The sequence below is a fragment of the Camelina sativa genome, chromosome 8, assembly GCF_000633955.1.
Source record: "Camelina sativa cultivar DH55 chromosome 8, Cs, whole genome shotgun sequence".
Taxonomy (NCBI): Eukaryota; Viridiplantae; Streptophyta; class Magnoliopsida; order Brassicales; family Brassicaceae; genus Camelina; species Camelina sativa.
This window is the reverse complement of record NC_025692.1, coordinates 10,778,708-10,787,263: the sequence shown is the minus strand read 5'-3', so window position 1 is coordinate 10,787,263 and position 8,556 is coordinate 10,778,708.

Genomic DNA, 8,556 nt, shown 5'->3' with positions numbered 1-8,556 from the left:
ATGTTCCTTTTGTCTGGTCAGAAGAGTGTGAGGAAGGCTTTGCAAGCCTGAAGGAGATGTTGACTACTGCGCCAGTGTTGGCTTTGCCTGAGCAGGGAGAACCCTATGTGGTTTATACAGATGCATCTAGAGTTGGTTTAGGATGTGTGTTGATGCAGCATGGGAAGGTGATTGTCTATGCTTCGGGGCAGTTGCGGAAGCATGAGGAAAACTATCCTACTCATGACTTGGAGATGGGTGCTGTAGTTTTTGCCCTAAAGATTTGGAGATCTTATCTTTATGGTGCAAAGGTGCAGGTGTTTACAGATCATAAGAGCCTGAAGTATATATTCACGCAGCCCGAGCTGAACTTGAGGCAGAGGCGGTGGATAGAGCTGGTGGCGGACTATGATTTGGAGATAGCCTATCATCCTGGTAAGGCTAACTTGGTTTTAGATGCTCTGAGTCGGAAGAGGGTAGCTTCGGCTCAGGAGCAGGAGATGGAGCCTCTGGTAGGAGAGATCAGTGCGTTGAGTTTGTGTGCTGTGTCTCAGGAACCGTTGGGTTTGGAGGCGGTTGATAGAGCAGATCTTCTGAGTAGAGTGCGGTTGGCTCAGGAGAAGGATTTGGGGCTGGTGAATGCCTCAAAGGATGTGGATTCAGAGTATCAGGTCTCAGATAATGGTACTATCTTGGTGCACGGTCGGGTTTGTGTGCCCAAAGATGAGGAGTTGAGGCAGGAGATCCTGAGAGAGGCTCATGGGAGCAAGTTTTCTATTCATCCAGTAGCGACTAAGATGTACCGTGATCTCAAGAGGTACTATCATTGGGTCGGGATGAAGAAGGATGTAGCTAGTTGGGTCGCGAGGTGCGATGTGTGTCAGCTAGTGAAGGCTGAGCATCATGTTCCAGGAGGGTTACTAAAGAGTCTTCCCATTCCAGAGTGGAAGTGGGATATGTTTACTATGGACTTCGTGGTAGGTTTGCCAGTGTCCAGGATGTTTGATGCTATTTGGGTCATTGTGGACCAGTTGACTAAGTCAGCACATTTTCTGGCCATTAAGAAGACTGATGGAGCAACGGTCTTGGCTAAGAAGTATGTGAAGGAGATAGTCAGGTTGCATGGGGTGCCAGCGAGCATTGTGTCTGATAGGAACTCTAACTTCACTTCGGTGTTCTGGAGAGCATTTCAGGCAGAGATGGGCACTAAGGTGCATATGAGTACAGCTTATCATCCCCAGACAGATAGACAGCCTGAGAGGACGATCCAGAAGCTGGAGGATTTGCTGAGGATGTGTGTGTTGGATTGGGGAGGCCATTGGGCAGATCACTTGAGCTTGGTAGAGTTTGCTTACAACAGCAGTTATCATGCAAGTATTAAGATGGCTCCTTATGAGGCTTTGTATGGAAGGTCGTGTCGTACACCGTTATGCTGGACTCAGGTGGGGGAGAGGAGCATTTACGGGGCAGATTTTTTTCAGAAGACCTCAGAGAAGATTCGGGTTCTCAAGCTGAACATGAAGAAGGCTCAGGATCGACAGAGGAGTTATGCCGATAGGAGGAGGAGAGATCTAGAGTTTCAGGTAGGAGATAGAGTGTACCTCGAGATGGCCATGTTGCGGAGTCCGAACAGGTCATTGACTGAGACTAAGTTGAGTCCGAGGTATATGGGTCCGTTCAGAGTGATTGAGCGTGTTGGACCAATGGCTTATAGATTGGAGTTACCTGAGGTTATGCGTGCATTCCATAAGGTTTTCCATGTTTCTATGTTGCGGAAGTGTCTCCGTGAGGATGATCAGTTGTTAGCTAAGATTCCTGAGGATCTTCAGCCTAACATGAATTTGGAGGCGAGACCAGTGCGGGTTCTCGAGAGGAGGATCAAGGAACTTCGGAAGAAGAAGATTCCTTTGATGAGAGTCCTTTGGGACTGTGATGGTGTTGAGGAGCAGACTTGGGAGCCTGAGGCGAGGATGAAGGCAAGGTTTAAGAAGTGGTATGAGAAGCAAGCCGCGACTTGAGCTTGTCTAGCCTGGTCCCATCTGTAATCCGTGGCTGGAGCAGGAATGGAGTATTCCAGCCCATCTCTCTTGTTTACTTGGTCGCTTGGGGTGGTTGGTTGTGCGACTAAGTAACAAGATGAGGTGGTGCTCAGAGTACAAAGTTTTCGTGAGACGGGGTTTTTGGAGGAAAGTTTTCTGATTTGGGAGTTTCCAATAGTGGAAAGTGTTAAAAATGGAAAGTTTTATGTGAGTTAAAATTTGTCCATTTTAGTGGAGAGAGCCTTGGAGGGGCTTGTGTGGCCTTAGTGGCGGTCTTTTGAGACATTGTGTTGCCTTTGTGGCGGGCTGTTTAGCCAGATGTGTGGCCTTGTGGCGGGCTGTTTAGCCAGAGTGCCTGTTTAGGCAGTCCTTCAGGACAGATGGTCTTTGTGACGGTCCTGTTTAGGACATTTGTTTGGCCTTGGTGGCGGTCCTGTTTAGGACATTTGTTTGGCTTTGGTGGCAGTCTTGTTTAGGACATTTTTTTGGCCTTTGTGGCGGCCCTTGTGGCAATGAGATGATCCATGTCTGGAAGCCAATGAGGGGACATGTAGTTGGTAGGACATTTAGATGTCTTACGCGAGCCACGGGAAGGAAACCTGGATAGGGATAGGACTCAGACGTGTTCAGAATTGTTTGCTCGCGACTCTTGGGGAACTTAGGGTTCTCCTAGAACTGCCATATTCAGAGACCTTGTGGCTTGAGAGTATGGTTGGTATATCGACTTCGGATGACGATCCGGTGGCGCGCTGTAGGGTGGCAACCCGAGAGACGAGTATTGGATTTTTCCTTATATATTATGGCATGCGGGCTTAGGCCGATGAGGAGCCAACATTATGGCATGCAGACTTAGGTCTGATGAGGAGCCAATAAAAACTCAAGGTTTAGGCCTCTGAGTAAAGGAAAGTCCAAAAGTCGAGAGCAAATAATGCCAGGAGCGTGACTCTATCACCTAAAGGTGACCTTTCGTAGTTCGGTCAGAGGAGTGCGGGCCGTGGAGACGGTTGCACGGGAGTCGTTGGCTGATGGTTGTTCGAGATTCGAGGACAAATCTAGTTTGGTGGGGGAGAATTGTAACACCCGCGAACCGAAATCTCGGTTTAGGGATTGCATCGGTCGATGCAGGGTTGAGTTTATGCGTTTTGACTTAAGTTAAACGCCACGTTTTGGGTTAGGAAAACCCTTAAACTCGAGTTTTGTCTCATTAGGCGTGTTTAGCCGCTTTTGAGAGAAACGAAAGAGAGAGAAGAGTTCTTGGTGTTCTTGAGTGTACATGGTGAGTTCTTGGATTGGAAGCTGTTCCTGTAGAGATCTGTAGCTGGGATCGTTGTAGGAGCTTCCTGGAGGTGTCTTCTTGTTGGTTTAAGGTTCAGATTCGTCTTGGCAAAGGTAAGTGCATGACCATGGCTTATCTAAGCTTATTTAAGGGGTGCTTAGTCCTTCTCCAACAAGTTTGTCGCGAACTTAAGAAATTTTGGAAGAAAAATATGATTGAACACAAAGCAATGAAGTTTAATTTAGAAACCACACTAATTTTTATTTGGACTAAATTGTCTCTAAATAAAGATTGAGTAATTTGTATACATCTTATATAGGAAGAAAATTTCATTATAATTCATTTATATAATATCTCTCGACTTTAGTAATCTTATTATATAAACCTTGGTTCTCAAAGTTAGTAACTCACCAGATCGTGACACATGTTAGTTTTAACGATTAGATATCAAAGTTAAAAATTCACCAGATCGTGACATGTGTCAATTTTAACGATTAAATATCAAAGTTAGNTGTCGATGCACTATGTGCGTCGGTCGATGCAAGTGCGAGGACGATGCGGATTGACCTAGGAGCATCGGTCGATGCAATTAGGGTTTCCGCGTGATGTCGAGCATGCGTCGGTCGATGCCAGTGGAAGCATCGGTCGATGCAAGTGAACCTTGTGTCGACCGATGCATACCATGTGTCGGTCGATGCTGTTCCCTGTTGGTGTCGGTCGATGCAAGCTTTGTGTCGGTCGATGCAGTGTCTGGTTTGTTTGTTGATTGTTGTGTGATGGTTAAAGTATATCTATTGTTTGTGTGTATAGCCCAGTAGATGGGAGGATTGCCTTACTGAGTGTTTATAAAATACTCATGCATTGCAATTTGTGTTTGTGATGCAGGTAAAGGCAAAGTGTGAACGTAGAATCAAGGCAATGAAGAGGAGGATGATCTAGGGACTCGATTGGATGTTGTCTGGCATTGCTAGGTTGCTAGAGTTGGGTCTTTAGAACTTCNACCGAAATCTCGGTTTAGGGATTGCATCGGTCGATGCAGGGTTGAATTTCTGAGTTTTGACTTAAGTTAAACGCTGCGTTTTGGGTTAGGGAAAACCCTTAANTCTGTTGGTTGTGCTTGTGGTTAGGTAGCTAGTGGGTATGGGACCACTAGTTGTAGTTTATTATTATTATTATTATTATTATTATTATTATTATTATTATTATTATTATTATTATTATTATTATTATTATTATTATTATTATTATTATTATNGAGTTGGAAGCTGTTTCTGTAGAGATCTGTAGCTGGGATCGTTGTAGGAGCGTCCTAGGAACGTTTTCTTCCTGTGTTTGGGTCAGATTTCTTTTGTGGCAAAGGTAAGTGCATGACCATGGTTTATAAAGCTGGAGATTCCTCTGATATGTTTGTTTATGTGTTGCTAGGCTTGTTAGAATTTTACTTGAGGCGTTAGGAAGCTTTCTTGTGGCTTGGGATCGATTCTTGTGGTTGTAGGAACGGAGATCCGGCGAGAAGCTTCGGGGAAAACGATGCTCGGCATGTGCATCTGTCGATGCACTATGTGCGTCGGTCGATGCAAGTGCGAGGACGATGCGGATTGACCTAGGAGCATCGGTCGATGCAATTAGGGTTTCCGCGTGATGTCGAGCATGCGTCGGTCGATGCCAGTGGAAGCATCGGTCGATGCAAGTGAACCTTGTGTCGACCGATGCATACCATGTGTCGGTCGATGCTGTTCCCTGTTGGTGTCGGTCGATGCAAGCTTTGTGTCGGTCGATGCAGTGTCTGGTTTGTTTGTTGATTGTTGTGTGATGGTTAAAGTATATCTATTGTTTGTGTGTATAGCCCAGTAGATGGGAGGATTGCCTTACTGAGTGTTTATAAAATACTCATGCATTGCAATTTGTGTTTGTGATGCAGGTAAAGGCAAAGTGTGAACGTAGAATCAAGGCAATGAAGAGGAGGATGATCTAGGGACTCGATTGGATGTTGTCTGGCATTGCTAGGTTGCTAGAGTTGGGTCTTTAGAACTTCCTAGGTTGCTGGTTCCTTGTTTCCTGTTGTTTGATATTGGAGTATTGTTATATTTGATTATTGGTTATTATTTATTGGATTATTGTTTGGATATTGGTATCTGTTATTTCTTCTGTTGGTTGTGCTTGTGGTTAGGTAGCTAGTGGGTATGGGACCACTAGTTGTAGTTTATTATTATTATTATTATTATTATTATTATTATTATTATTATTATTATTATTATTATTATTATTATTATTATTATTATTATTATTATTATTATTTATTATTTATTATCTTAAAGAAAAAAAAACGGGTCAGGTCGTTTCACATCTTCCCTTCTGAAGAATCAATGGAGACGATTCTGAGAAGAGGTTTGTTGTCTTTTGCTTTTCATATGAACGTGCTTTAGAGCTGGTACCCTAATTTGGATCCACTCTTTCTCAACTTCATACCCTTTTAGATCCAAATTAGGGGAATACCCATCCAATACTTGAATCTCGGCATGATTGATAGTATTGCATGATCCTTGGGTGATACTATGTGTATCAATTTTGAAGAAGCGTCTACAACCCAAGTACAGTTTGTGAGGTGCGTATTAATTGGAATGTGGGTAGTCCCCTTCGCTTCCAGAGGAATCACCAATTCTCTCCAGGAATCAATATGGTGCTTATCTTCTTCTATGAACGTCTAAGAGGACTATGTGAAGTGTCTGGGATGTTGAAACATGATTTCGGAAGGTGTCTCATCCAGAATGGTGGTATGAATAACTTTGATGATGACGACAATGATGGTCACAAGCCGGAGTTACATGGAAATTTGGGATTTCACTTACAAGAAATTGATGATAAAGGAAACCCTATTGGGGAACATGAAGATGAAGACAATGCAATCCCTGAGGAGATACCTAATGTTGATGTACCTGTAGGGGAACATGAGCTCTCTGATATCAATCAAGACCATAATGCCTTGGATAATATCTCTTCTGGGTCACAAGGTGACGAGGCCAATGCTGAGAATGAGTTTGCTTAACCCGTTTCCTTCTTTCGTAAAGGATAAAGGTGAAAACTCAGGTTTAATTGAGTCGTTGTTTCGTGATCTCCGCAAACAGAAGCAAGTGTCAGACTCAGAAGATCCGGGTTTATCTTGGAAGAGAAAGCTTGGTGTTAATGAAGACAAGGGATCAGGTGGGACTACTAGTACTACTGAATAGGATAGTGCTGCATTGGGGTTAAGTGTGGATTGATGTACCTGTTACACCACCAGATCCATGAGAGTTAGCTTTTAGAACTATCAAGGTTTGGACAGCGCCTTACAGATCGACATCTAGAAGAGATACAACATGTATGTCTCTTGGACATGTTGTTCCTCGTGGAAATAAGCAACAAGAAAACTACGTCGGAGATTTGGGTGTAAGTTTGGATTTTCATGATATGTGTATTGTCTCACCTAGAGGGCTAAGTGGAGTTTTAGCTGTTTTCTGGCAAAAGCATGTTTCAGTTCAGTTTATTTCCCATGATGTAAGGCTTGTAGATCTATATGTTGAACATAAATCCTTTAATTTATACTTGTCTTGCATCTATGGCCATCCAATCCCAAGTGAGAACATCATCTCTGGGAAAAACTTCAAAGAATATCCACTTCAAGAACAGGTCCTTGGATGATATGTGGTGACTTTAGTGAGATCTTGCAACCACATGAGAAAATAGGTGAAAGACAGTGAAGCTTTAGCAGTCTAAATAATTTTACAACAATGATTGAGTGCTATGACATGAAGGATCTAAAATCTAAAGGGAACCCCTTCAGTTGGGTTAGTAAGTGACAAAAGGAGACAATTCAGTCTTGTTTAGACAGAGTCTTCATCAACACTGATTGGCAAACTTCTTATCCAGAATCTGAAACTGAACTTTTACCTATTGCTGGTTATTATCATGCACCAGTCATCATTGATATCGAAGAAGAGATTGTTGTCAAACGTGCTCAGTTCAAATATGATAAGCGTCATGTTACTATAGAAGAATTTGTAAATGCAGTTAAAAGAGGATGGTCAAAGGATCAAAATGATACTCACAGAGGAATCCAAGACAAACTTCGTCTCTATCGACGAGAGTTATCAAACTGGAAAAGGAGAACGAAGACTAATTCAGCTGAGAAAATTCAGGTCCTAAAACATCCGGTGGACGCTGCAAAGAGGAATCATTTCATACCGCATTCAACGGTTTCACAACTCAGGTTTGATTTAAATAAAGCTTATAGAGAAAAAGAAGTTTTCTGGAAGTTAAAAAGCAGGAATAAGTGGATGCAGTTGGGTGATCGCAATACAAAATATTTCCATGCCACTACCAAGATACAGAAAGCACACAACGGAATCAAATATGTGCTAGATGATCGAGATGTGGTGAATTTTCATGATACAATTGGTTAAGTGGCTGAAAGTTACTTCACTAAGTTATTTTCTACTACACATAATACAAATATGGAAGAGATTATTTTGGACACTGAACCCCGAATCACTGAAGATATGAACAGAGATCTTCTTGCACCAGTTAAAGATAAAGAAATCAGAAATGCAGTTTTCAGCATAGGAGCAGATAAAGCTCTAGGGTATGATAGCATCACAGCAACATTTATCAACAGTTCTGGGAGTTCATAGGTAATGATGTTTTCTTCATGGTCTGTCAATTTTTTGACTCTGATGAGATGGATCCTACCATTAACAAAACCCAGCTCTACCTAATTCCATAGATTGATTTTTCACAACACATGTGAGACTATCGACCTATCAGTCTATGTACAATCAGTTGTAAAATCATCTCTAACATAATGATCAATAGACTGAAAGGGTGTCTTGATAATCTCATCTCTGATTCTCAGGCGGCATTTGTTCGAGGCCGTAACATTTTAGATAATGTATTGGTGGATTATGAACTCCTACACTCTTTGAAGTGTTGAGTAATATGCTTCGAAAAGCAAAGAGAAATAGGCATATCCATGGAATAAAATTGGCAAGAGATTTTCCTCCTATCTCTCATCTTTTATTTGCCCCCGACTACTTATTCTTCTCTAGATCTACTACTCAGAAATTTGAGCATCTAACATCTAGTTTTAAGAAATATGAGGAAGCTTCGGGTCAACAAATAAATTACACAAAATCCTTGGTGATATTTGGTGTCAAGATTCCAGAGGCCAAAAGTCGAAGACTCCAAAGGATTCTGAGCATTAATAATGTTGGGGGGGGGGGGGGGGGG